This window comes from Procambarus clarkii, chromosome 66, assembly GCF_040958095.1.
Source record: "Procambarus clarkii isolate CNS0578487 chromosome 66, FALCON_Pclarkii_2.0, whole genome shotgun sequence".
Classification (NCBI taxonomy): domain Eukaryota; kingdom Metazoa; phylum Arthropoda; class Malacostraca; order Decapoda; family Cambaridae; genus Procambarus; species Procambarus clarkii.
Window position 1 is genome coordinate 13,327,773 of NC_091215.1, and position 13,818 is coordinate 13,341,590.

Consider the following 13,818-nt stretch of genomic DNA (forward strand, 5'->3'; position numbering starts at 1 on the left):
TGAAATAGTATCGAAATATTGGTAAAAATGAATATATTTACGTAATATCAAACTACATGAAAAACGTGAAAAAAGTCACTATTTTAACATATATGAGGATTTTAGCTTCAAATCATAGAGCGAGGTTTCGTATTATTTAGATCCAAGAAAAGACATATGACAATGTTGTTTCCAATACAAATGATAAAAAACAATGTTTTCATTAGAATTAACTAAAATGTTCTTGATTTTCCGTTTATATTACCGATGGAAGATGTACACGTAAAACCGCTCTAATCCGGCTGAAACGTCGATATATGCAATAAAAACCGAACTTCTCCCCTTTGCAATATCTTACTCAGTATTTTAACGAGAAACAAATAGATGATTGAAACTGAAGTATTTAAGGTTATTATCCAATCAATCATGTGTTTGCATCATTTTTATCGTAAATATAATGAATTAATACCCATAGACAGAAAATTCAAAAAACGTGGAAAAACGGCAAAATATTGCCTAATTCGATGATATTTTATTTAAATCACATAAAGGAAAAGGGGATGATAAACGTCAAAATATTGCTAAATTCGACGATTTTTCGTACGAAATAAAATGCAAGAAAACTTGCTTAAAATGCAATATTATGCGAAATTCTAAGATTTGAAGGCGAAATCACATATCGTGATACTACATGAAATAGTATCGAAATATTGGTAAAAATGAATATATATACGTAATATCAAAGTGTATGAAAAACGTGAAAAAAGTCACTATTTTACCATATTTGAGGAATTTAACTTCAAATCATAGAGCGAGGTTTCGTATTATTTAGATCCAAGAAAAGACATGACAATGTTGTTTCCAATACAAACGATAAAAATAAATGTGTTTTCATTAGAATTAACTGAAATGTTTTTGATTTCCTGTTTATATATTTCCGATGGAAGATGTATACGTAAACCCGCTCTAATCCGGCTGAAACGTCGATATATGCAATAAAAACCGAACTTCTCCCCTTTTCAATATCCAACTCACTATTTTAACGAGAAACAAATGGTTGATTGAAAATGAAGTATTTAGGGTAAATTTCTTATCAATTATGTGTTTGCATCATTTTTATAATATATTTGATGAATTAATAACAATAAACTGAAAATTCACAAAAACGTGGAAAAACTGCAAAATATTGCCTTATTCGATGATATTTTGTTTAAATCACATAAAGGAAAAGGGGATGATAAACGTCAAAATATTGCTAAATTCGACGATTTTTCGTATGAAACAAAATGCAAGAAAACTTGCTTAAAATGCAATATTATGCGAAATTCTGAGATTTGAAGGCCAAATCACATATCGTGATACTACATGAAATAGTATCGAAATATTGGTAAAATGAATATATTTACGTAATATCAAACTACATGAAAAACGTGAAAAAAGTCACTATTTTACCATATTTGAGGATTTTAACTTCAAATCATAGAGTGAGGTTTCGTATTATTTAGATCCATTAAAAGACATATGACATTGTTGTTTCCATACAAATGATGAAACCAATGTGTTTACATTAGAATTAACTAAAATGTTCCTGATTTTCCGTTTATATTACCGATGGAAGATGTACACGTAAAACCGCTATAATCCGGCTGAAACGTCGATATATGCAATAAAAACCGAACTTCTCCCCTTTTCAATATCTTACTCAGTATTTTAACGAGAAACAAATAGATGATTGAAAATGAAGTACTTAAGGTTATTATCTAATCAATTATGTGTTTGCATCATTTTTGTCGTATATATAATGAATTATTACCCATAGACTGAAAATTCACAAAAACTTGGAAAAACGGCAAAATATTGCCTAATTCGATGATATTTTGTTTAAATCACATAAAGGAAAAGGAGATGATAAACGTCAAAATATTGCTAAATTCGATGATTTTTCGTACGAAACCAAATGCAAGAAAACTTGCTTAAAATGCAATAATATGCGAAATTCTGAGATTTGAAGGCCAAATCACATATCGTGATACTACATGAAATAGTATCGAAATATTGGTAAAAATGAATATATATACGTAATATCAAAGTACATGAAAAATGTGAAAAAAGTCGCTATTTTACCATATTTGAGGATTTTAACTTCAAATCATAGAGCGAGGTTTCGTATTATTTAGATTCAAGAAAACACATATGACAATGTTGTTTCCAATAATGTGTTTTCGATAGAATTAACTAAAATGTTCCTGATTTTCCGTTTATATTACCGATGGAAGATGTACACGTAAAACCACTCTAATCCTGCTGAAACGTCGATATATGCAATAAAAACCGAACTTCTCCCCTTTTCAATATCCAACTCAGTATTTTAACGAGAAACAAATGGTTGATTGAAAATGAAGTATTTAAGGTAAATTTCTAATCAATTATGTGTTTGCATCATTTTTATAATATATTTAATGAATTATAACAATAAACTGAAAATTCACAAAAACGTGGAAAAATGGCAAAATATTGCCTTATTCGATGATATTTTGTTTAAATCACATAAAGGAAAAGGGGTGGATAAACGTCAAAATATTGCTAAATTAGACGATTTTTCGTACGAAACAAAATGCAAGAAACCTTGCTTAAAATGCAATATTATGCGAAATTCTGAGATATGAAGGCGAAATCACATATCTTGATACTACTTGAAATAGTATCGAAATATTGGTAAAAATGAATATATTTACGTAATATCAAACTACAAGAAAAACGTGAAAAAAGTCACTATTTAACCATATTTGAGGAATTTAACTTAAAATCATAGAGCGAGGTTTCGTATTATTTAGATCCAAGAAAAGACATATGACAATGTTGTTTCCAATACAAACGATAAAAATAAATGTGTTTTCATTAGAATTAACTAAAATGTTTTTGATTTCCTGTTTATATATTACCGATGGAAGATGTACACGTAAAACCGCTCTAATCCGGCTGAAACGTCGATATATGCAATAAAAACCGAACTTCTCCCCTTTTCAATATCTTACTCAGTATTTTAATTAGAAACAAATAGATGATTGAAAATGAAGTATTTAACGTTATTATCCAATCAATTATGTGTTTGCATCATTTTTATCGTATATATAATGAATTAGTACCCATAAACGGAAAATTCACAAAAACGTGGAAAAACGGCAAAATGTTGCTTAATTCGATAATATTTTGTTTAAATCACATAGAGGAAAAGGGATGATAAACGTCAAAATATTGCTAAATTCGATGAATTTTCGTACGAAACAAAATGCAAGAAAACTTGCTTAAAATGCAATATTATGCGACATTCTGAGATTTGAGGGCCAAATCACATATCGTGATACTACATGAATAGTATCGAAATATTGGTAAAAATGAATATATTTACGTAATATCAAACTACATGAAAAACGTGAAAGTCACTATTTTATCATATTTGAGGATTTTAACTTCAAATCATAGAGCGAGGTTTCGTATTATTTAGATCCAAGAAAACACATATGACAATGTTGTTTCCAATACAAATGATAAAAAACAATGTTTTCATTAGAATTAACTTAAATGTTCTTGATTTTCCGTTTATATTACCGATTAAAGATGTACACGTAAAACCGCTCTAATCCGGCTGAAACGTCGATATATGCAATAAAAGCCGAACTTCTCCCCTTTTCAAAATCCAACTCAGTATTTTAACGAGAAACAAATGGTTGATTGAAAATGAATTATTTAAGGTAAATTTCTAATCAATTATGTGTTTGCATCATTTTTATCATATATTTAATGAATTAATAACAATAAACTGAAAATTCACAAAAACGGGGAAAAACGGCAAAATATTGCCTTATTCGATGATATTTTGTTTAAATCACATAAAAGAAAAGGGGATGATAAACGTCAAAATATTGCTAAATTCGACGATTTTTCGTACGAAACAAAATGCAAGAAAACTTGCTTAAAATGCAATATTATGCGAAATTCTGAGATTTGAAGGCGAAATCACATATCTTGATACTACTTGAAATAGTATCGAAAAATTGGTAAAAATGAATATATTTACGTAATATCAAACAACAAGAAAAACGTGAAAAAAGTCACTATTTAACCATATTTGAGGAATTTAACTTCAAACCATAGAGCGAGGTTTCGTATTATTTAGATCCAAGAAAAGACATGACAATGTTGTTTCCAATACAAACGATAAAAATAAATGTGTTTTCATTAGAATTAACTTAAGTGTTTTTGATTTCCTGTTTATATATATCCGATGGAAGATGTACACGTAAAACCGCTCTAATCCGGCTGAAACGTCGATATATGCAATAAAAACCGAACTTCTCCCCTTTTCAATATCTTACTCAGTATTTTAACGAGAAACAAATAGATGATTGAAAATGAAGTACTTAAGGTTATTATCTAATCAATTATGTGTTTGCATCATTTTTTTCGTATATATAATGAATTAATACCCATAGACGGAAAATTCACAAAAACTTGGAAAAACGGCAAAATATTGCCTAATTCGATATTTTGCTTAAATCACATAAAGGAAAAGGAGACGATAAACGTCAAAATATTGCTAAATTCGTTGATTTTTCGTACGAAACAAATGCAAGAAAACTTGCTTAAAATGCAATATTATGAGAAATTCTGAGATTTGAAGGCCAAATCACATATCGTTGTACTACATGAAATAGTATCGAAATATTGGTAAAAATGAATATATTTACGTAATATCAAACTACATGAAAAACGTGAAAAAAGTCACTATTTTAACATATATGAGGATTTTAGCTTCAAATCATAGAGCGAGGTTTCGTATTATTTAGATCCAAGAAAACACATATGACAATGTTGTTTCCAATACAAATGATAAAAAACAATGTTTTCATTAGAATTAACTAAAATGTTCTTGATTTTCCGTTTATATTACCGATGGAAGATGTACACGTAAAACCGCTCTAATCCGGCTGAAACGTCGATATATGCAATAAAAAACCGAACTTCTCCCCTTTTCAATATCTTACTCAGTATTTTAACGAGAAACAAATAGATGATTGAAAATGAAGTATTTAAGGTTATTATCTAATCAATTATGTGTTTGCATCATTTTTATCGTATATATAATGAATTAATACCCATAGACTGAAAATTCACAGAAACGTGGAAAAACGGCAAAATATTGCCTAATTCGATGATATATTGTTTAAATCACATAGAGGAAAAGGGGATGATAAACGTCAAAATATTGCTAAATTCGATGATTTTTCGTACGAAAATAAATGCGAGAAAACTTGCTTAAAATGCAATATAATGCGACATTCTGAGACTTAAAGGCCAAATCACATATCGTGATACTTCTTGAATCAGCATCGAAATACTGGTAATAATGAATATATTTACGTAATATCAAACTACATGATTAACGTGAAAAAGTCACTATTTTACCATATTTGAGGATTTTAACTTCAAATCATAGAGTGAGGTTTCGTATTATTTAGATCCATGAAAAGACATATGACAACCTTGTTTCCAATACAAATGATAAAACCAATGTGTTTACATTAGAATTAACTAAGATGTTCCTGATATTCCTTTTATATTACCGATGGAAGATGTACACGTAAAACCGCTCTAATCCGGCTGAAACGTCGATATATGCAATAAAAACCGAACTTCTCCCCTTTTCAATATCTTACTCAGTATTTTAACGAGAAACAAATAGATGATTGAAATTGAAGTATTTAAGGTTATTATCTAATCAATTATGTGTTTGCATCATTTTTTTCGTATATATAATGAATTAATACCCATAGACGGAAAATTCACAAAAACTTGGAAAAACGGCAAAATATTGCCTAATTCGATATTTTGCTTAAATCACATAAAGGAAAAGGAGATGATAAACGTCAAAATATTGCTAAATTCGATGATTTTTCGTACGAAACAAAATGCAAGAAAACTTGCTTAAAATGCAATATTATGAGAATTTCTGAGATTTGAAGGCCAAATCACATATCGTTGTACTACATGAAATAGTATCGAAATATTGGTAAAAATGAATATATTTACGTAATATCAAACTACATGAAAAACGTGAAAAAAGTCACTATTTTAACATATATGAGGATTTTAGCTTCAAATCATAGAGCGAGGTTTCGTATTATTTAGATCCAAGAAAAGACATATGGCAATGTTGTTTCCAATACAAATGATAAAAAACAATGTTTTCATTAGAATTAACTAAAATGTTCTTGATTTTCCGTTTATATTACCGATGGAAGATGTACACGTAAAACCGCTCTAATCCGGCTGAAACGTCGATATATGCAATAAAAACCGAACTTCTCCCCTTTGCAATATCTTACTCAGTATTTTAACGAGAAACAAATAGATGATTGAAAATGAAGTATTTAAGGTTATTATCTAATCAATTATGTGTTTGCATCATTTTTTTCGTATATATAATGAATTAATACCCATAGACGGAAAATTCACAAAAACTTGGAAAAACGGCAAAATATTGCCTAATTCGATATTTTGCTTAAATCACATAAAGGAAAAGGAGACGATAAACGTCAAAATATTGCTAAATTCGTTGATTTTTCGTACGAAACAAAATGCAAGAAAACTTGCTAAAAATGCAATATTATGAGAAATTCTGAGATTTGAAGGCCAAATCACATATCGTTGTACTACATGAAATAGTATCGAAATATTGGTAAAAATGAATATATTTACGTAATATCAAACTACATGAAAAACGTGAAAAAAGTCACTATTTTAACATATATGAGGATTTTAGCTTCAAAACATAGAGCGAGGTTTCGTATTATTTAGATCCAAGAAAAGACATATGACAATGTTGTTTCCAATACAAATGATAAAAAACAATGTTTTCATTAGAATTAACTAAAATGTTCTTGATTTTCCGTTTATATTACCGATGGAAGATGTACACGTAAAACCGCTCTAATCCGGCTGAAACGTCGATATATGCAATAAAAAACCGAACTTCTCCCCTTTTCAATATCTTACTCAGTATTTTAACGAGAAACAAATAGATGATTGAAAATGAAGTATTTAAGGTTATTATCTAATCAATTATGTGTTTGCATCATTTTTATCGTATATATAATGAATTAATACCCATAGACTGAAAATTCACAGAAACGTGGAAAAACGGCAAAATATTGCCTAATTCGATGATATATTGTTTAAATCACATAGAGGAAAAGGGGATGATAAACGTCAAAATATTGCTAAATTCGATGATTTTTCGTACGAAAATAAATGCGAGAAAACTTGCTTAAAATGCAATATAATGCGACATTCTGAGACTTAAAGGCCAAATCACATATCGTGATACTTCTTGAAATAGCATCGAAATACTGGTAATAATGAATATATTTACGTAATATCAAACTACATGATTAACGTGAAAAAGTCACTATTTTACCATATTTGAGGATTTTAACTTCAAATCATAGAGTGAGGTTTCGTATTATTTAGATCCATGAAAAGACATATGACAACCTTGTTTCCAATACAAATGATAAAACCAATGTGTTTACTTTAGAATTAACTAAGATGTTCCTGATTTTCCGTTTATATTACCGATGGAAGATGTACACGTAAAACCGCTCTAATCCGGCTGAAACGTCGATATATGCAATAAAAACCGAACTTCTCCCCTTTTCAATATCTTACTCAGTATTTTAACGAGAAACAAATAGATGATTGAAAATGAAGTATTTAAGGTTATTATCTAATCAATTATGTGTTTGCATCATTTTTTTCGTATATATAATGAATTAATACCCATAGACGGAAAATTCACAAAAACTTGGAAAAACGGCAAAATATTGCCTAATTCGATATTTTGCTTATATCACATAAAGGAAAAGGAGATGATAAACGTCAAAATATTGCTAAATTCGATGATTTTTCGTACGAAACAAAATGCAAGAAAACTTGCTTAAAATGCAATATTATGCGAAATTCTGAGATTTGAAGGCCAAATCACATATCGTTGTACTACATGAAATAGTATCGAAATATTGGTAAAAATGAATATATTTACGTAATATCAAACTACATGAAAAACGTGAAAAAAGTCACTATTTTAAAATATATGAGGATATTAGCTTCAAATCATAGAGCGAGGTTTCGTATTATTTAGATCCAAGAAAAGACATATGACAATGTTGTTTCCAATACAAATGATAAAAAACAATGTTTTCATTAGAATTAACTAAAATGTTCTTGATTTTCCGTTTATATTACCGATGGAAGATGTACACGTAAAACCGCTCTAATCCGGCTGAAACTTCGATATATGCAATAAAAACCGAACTTCTCCCCTTTGCAATATCTTACTCAGTATTTTAACGAGAAACAAATAGATGATTGAAACTGAAGTATTTAAGGTTATTATCCAATCAATCATGTGTTTGCATCATTTTTATCGTAAATATAATGAATTAATACCCATAGACTGAAAATTCAAAAAACGTGGAAAAACGGCAAAATATTGCCTAATTCGATGATATTTTATTTAAATCATATAAAGGAAAAGGGAATGATAAACGTCAAAATATTGCTAAATTCGACGATTTTTCGTACGAAATAAAATGCAAGAAAACTTGCTTAAAATGCAATATTATGCGAAATTCTAAGATTTGAAGGCGAAATCACATATCGTTATACGACATGAAATAGTATCGAAATATTGGTAAAAATGAATATATATACGTAATATCAAAGTATATGAAAAACGTGAAAAAAGTCACTATTTTACCATATTTGAGGAATTTAACTTCAAATCATAGAGCGAGGTTTCGTATTATTTAGATCCAAGAAAAGACATGACAATGTTGTTTCCAATACAAACGATAAAAATAAATGTGTTTTCATTAGAATTAACTGAAATGTTTTTGATTTCCTGTTTATATATTTCCGATTGAAGATGTATACGTAAAACCGCTCTAATCCGGCTGAAACGTCGATATATGCAATAAAAACCGAACTTCTCCCCTTTTCAATATCCAACTCAGTATTTTAACGAGAAACAAATGGTTGATTGAAAATGAAGTATTTAGGGTAAATTTCTTATCAATTATGTGTTTGCATCATTTTTATAATATATTTGATGAATTAATAACAATAAACTGAAAATTCACAAAAACGTGGAAAAACTGCAAAATATTGCCTTATTCGATGATATTTTGTTTAAATCACATAAAGGAAAAGGGGATGATAAACGTCAAAATATTGCTAAATTCGACGATTTTTCGTATGAAACAAAATGCAAGAAAACTTGCTTAAAATGCAATATTATGCGAAATTCTGAGATATGAAGGCGAAATCACATATCTTGATACTACTTGAAATAGTATCGAAATATTGGTAAAAATGAATATATTTACGTAATATCAAACTACAAGAAAAACGTGAAAATTCACTATTTAACCATATTTGAGGAATTTATCTTCAAATTATAGAGCGAGGTTTCGTATTATTTAGATCCAAGAAAAGACATATGACAATGTTGTTTCCAATACAAACGATAAAAATAAATGTGTTTTCATTAGAATTAACTAAAATGTTTTTGATTTCCTGTTTATATATTACCGATGGAAGATGTACACGTAAAACCGCTCTAATCCGGCTGAAATGTCGATATATGCAATAAAAACCGAACTTCTCCCCTTTTCAATATCTTACTCAGTATTTTAACGAGAAACAAATAGGTGACTGAAAATGAAGTACTTAAGGTTATTATCTAATCAATTATGTGTTTGCATCATTTTTATCGTATATATAATGAATTAATACCCATAGACTGAAAATTCACAAAAACTTGGAAAAACGGCAAAATATTGCCTAATTCGATGATATTTTGTTTAAATCACATAAAGGAAAAGGAGATGATAAACGTCAAAATATTGCTAAATTCGATGATTTTTCGTACGAAACCAAATGCAAGAAAACTTGATTAAAATGCAATAATATGCGAAATTCTGAGATTTGAAGGCCAAATCACATATCGTGATACTACATGAAATAGTATCGAAATATTGGTAAAATGAATATATATACGTAATATCAAAGTACATGAAAAACGTGAAAAAAATCACTATTTTACCATATTTGAGGATTTTAGCTACAAATCATAGAGCGAGGTTTCGTATTATTTAGATCCAAGAAAAGACATATGACAATGTTGTTTCCAATAATGTGTTTTCGATAGAATTAACTAAAATGTTCCTGATTTTCCGTTTATATTACCGATGGAAGATGTACACGTAAAACCACTCTAATCCTGCTGAAACGTCGATATATGCAATAAAAACCGAACTTCTCCCCTTTTCAATATCCAACTCAGTATTTTAACGAGAAACAAATGGTTGATTGAAAATGAAGTATTTAAGGTAAATTTCTAATCAATTATGTGTTTGCATCATTTTTATAATATATTTAATGAATTAATAACAATAAACTGAAAATTCACAAAAACGTGGAAAAATGGCAAAATATTGCCTTATTCGATGATATTTTGTTTAAATCACATAAAGGAAAAGGGGTGGATAAACGTCAAAATATTGCTAAATTCGACGATTTTTCGTACGAAACAAAATGCAAGAAAACTTGCTTAAAATGCAATATTATGCGAAATTCTGAGATATGAAGGCGAAATCACATATCTTGATACTACTTGAAATAGTATCGAAATATTGGTAAAATTGAATATATTTACGTAATATCAAACTACAAAAAAAACGTGAAAAAAGTCACTATTTAACCATATTTGAGGAATTTAACTTCAAATCATAGAGCGAGGTTTCGTATTATTTATATCCAAGAAAAGACATATGACAATGTTGTTTCCAATACAAACGATAAAAATAAATGTGTTTTCATTAGAATTAACTAAAATGTTTTTGATTTCCTGTTTATATATTACCGATGGAAGATGTACACGTAAAACCGCTCTAATCCGGCTGAAACGTCGATATATGCAATAAAAACCGAACTTCTCCCCTTTTCAATATCTTACTCAGTATTTTAACGAGAAACAAATAGATGATTGAAAATGAAGTATTTAACGTAATTATCCAATCAATTATGTGTTTGCATCATTTTTATCGTATGTATAATGAATTAATACCTATAGACTGAAAATTCACAGAAACGTGGAAAAACGGCATAATATTGCCTAATTCGATGATATTTTGTTTAAATCACATAGAGGAAAAGGGGATGATAAACGTCAAAATATTGCTAAATTCGATGATTTTTCGTACGAAAATAAATGCAAGAAAACTTGCTTAAAATGCAATATAATGCAACATTCTGAGACTTAAAGGCCAAATCACATATCGTGATACTTCTTGAAATAGCATCGAAATATTGGTATTAATGAATATATTTATGTAATATCAAACTACATGATTAACGTGAAAAAGTCACTATTTTACCATATTTGAGGATTTTAACTTCAAATCATAGAGTGAGGTTTCGTATTATTTAGATCCATGAAAAGACATATGACAATGTTGTTTCCATACAAATGATAAAACCAATGTGTTTACATTAGAATTAACTAAGATGTTCCTGATTTTCCGTTTATATTACCGATGGAAGATGTACACGTAAAACCGCTCTAATCCGGCTGAAACGTCGATATATGCAATAAAAACCGAACTTCTCCCCTTTTCAATATCTTACTCAGTATTTTAACGAGAAACAAATAGATGATTGAAAATGAAGTATTTAAGGTTATTATCTAATCAATTATGTGTTTGCATCATTTTTGTCGTATATATAATGAATTAATTCCCATAGACGGAAAATTCACAAAAACTTGGAAAAACGGCAAAATATTGCCTAATTCGATGATATTTTGCTTAAATCACATAAAGGAAAAGGAGATGATAAACGTCAAAATATTGCTAAATTCGATAATTTTTCGTACGAAACAAAATGCAAGAAAACTTGCTTAAAATGCAATATTATGCGAAATTCTGAGATTTGAAGGCGAAATCACATATCTTGATACTTCTTGAAATAGTATCGAAATATTGGTAAAAATGAATATATTTACGTAATATCAAACAACAAGAAAAACGTGAAAAAAGTCACTATTTAACCATATTTGAGGAATTTAACTTCAAACCATAGAGCGAGGTTTCGTATTATTTAGATCCAAGAAAAGACATGACAATGTTGTTTCCAATACAAACGATAAAAATAAATGTGTTTTCATTAGAATTAACTTAAGTGTTTTTGATTTCCTGTTTATATATATCCGATGGAAGATGTACACGTAAAACCGCTCTAATCCGGCTGAAACGTCGATATATGCAATAAAAACCGAACTTCTCCCCTTTTCAATATCTTACTCAGTATTTTAACGAGAAACAAATAGATGATTGAAAATGAAGTATTTAAGGTTATTATCTAATCAATTATGTGTTTGCATCATTTTTATCGTATATATAATGAATTAATACCCATAGACTGAAAATTCACAAAAACTTGGAAAAACACCAAAATATTGCCTAATTCGATGATATTTTGTTTAAATCACATAAAGGAAAAGGAGATGATAAACGTCAAAATATTGCTAAATTCGATGATTTTTCGTACGAAACTAAATGCAAGAAAACTTGCTTAAAATGCAATATTATGCGAAATTCTGAGATTTGAAGGCCAAATCACATATCGTGATACTACATGAAATAGTATCGAAATATTGGTAAAATGAATATATTTACGTAATATCAAACTACATGAAAAACGTGAAAAAAGTCACTATTTTACCATATTTGAGGATTTTAGCTACAAATCATAGAGCGAGGTTTCGTATTATTTAGATCCAAGAAAAGACATATGACAATGTTGTTTCCAATACAAATGATAAAACCAATGTGTTTTCATTAGAATTAACTAAAATGTTCCTGATTTTCCGTTTATATTACCGATGGAAGATGTACACGTAAAACCGCTCTAATCCGGCTGAAACGTCGATATATGCAATAAAAACCGAACTTCTCCCCTTTTCAATATCCAACTCAGTATTTTAACGAGAAACAAATGGTTGATTGAAAATGAAGTATTTAGGGTAAATTTCTAATAAATTATGTGTTTGCATCATTTTTATAATATACTTAATGAATTAATAACAATAAACTGAAAATTCACAAAAACGTGGAAAAACGGCAAAATATTGCCTAATTCGATGATATTTTGTTTAAATCACATATAGGAAAAGGGGATGATAAACGTCAAAATATTGCTAAATTCGATGATTTTTCGTACGAAAATAAATGCAAGAAAACTTGCTTAAAATGCAATATAATGCGACATTCTGAGACTTAAAGGCCAAATCACATATCGTGATACTTCTTGAAATAGCATCGAAATATTGGTAATAATGAATATATTTATGTAATATCAAACTACATGATTAACGTGAAACAGTCACTATTTTACCATATTTGAGGATTTTATCTTCAAATCATAGAGTGAGGTTTCGTATTATTTAGATCCATTAAAAGACATATGACATTGTTGTTTCCATACAAATGATGAAACCAATGTGTTTACATTAGAATTAACTAAAATGTTCCTGATTTTCCGTTTATATTACCGATGGAAGATGTACACGTAAAACCACTCTAATCCTGCTGAAACGTCGATATATGCAATAAAAACCGAACTTCTCCCCTTTTCAATATCCAACTCAGTATTTTAACGAGAAACAAATGGTTGATTGAAAATGAAGTATTTAAGGTAAATTTCTAATCAATTATGTGT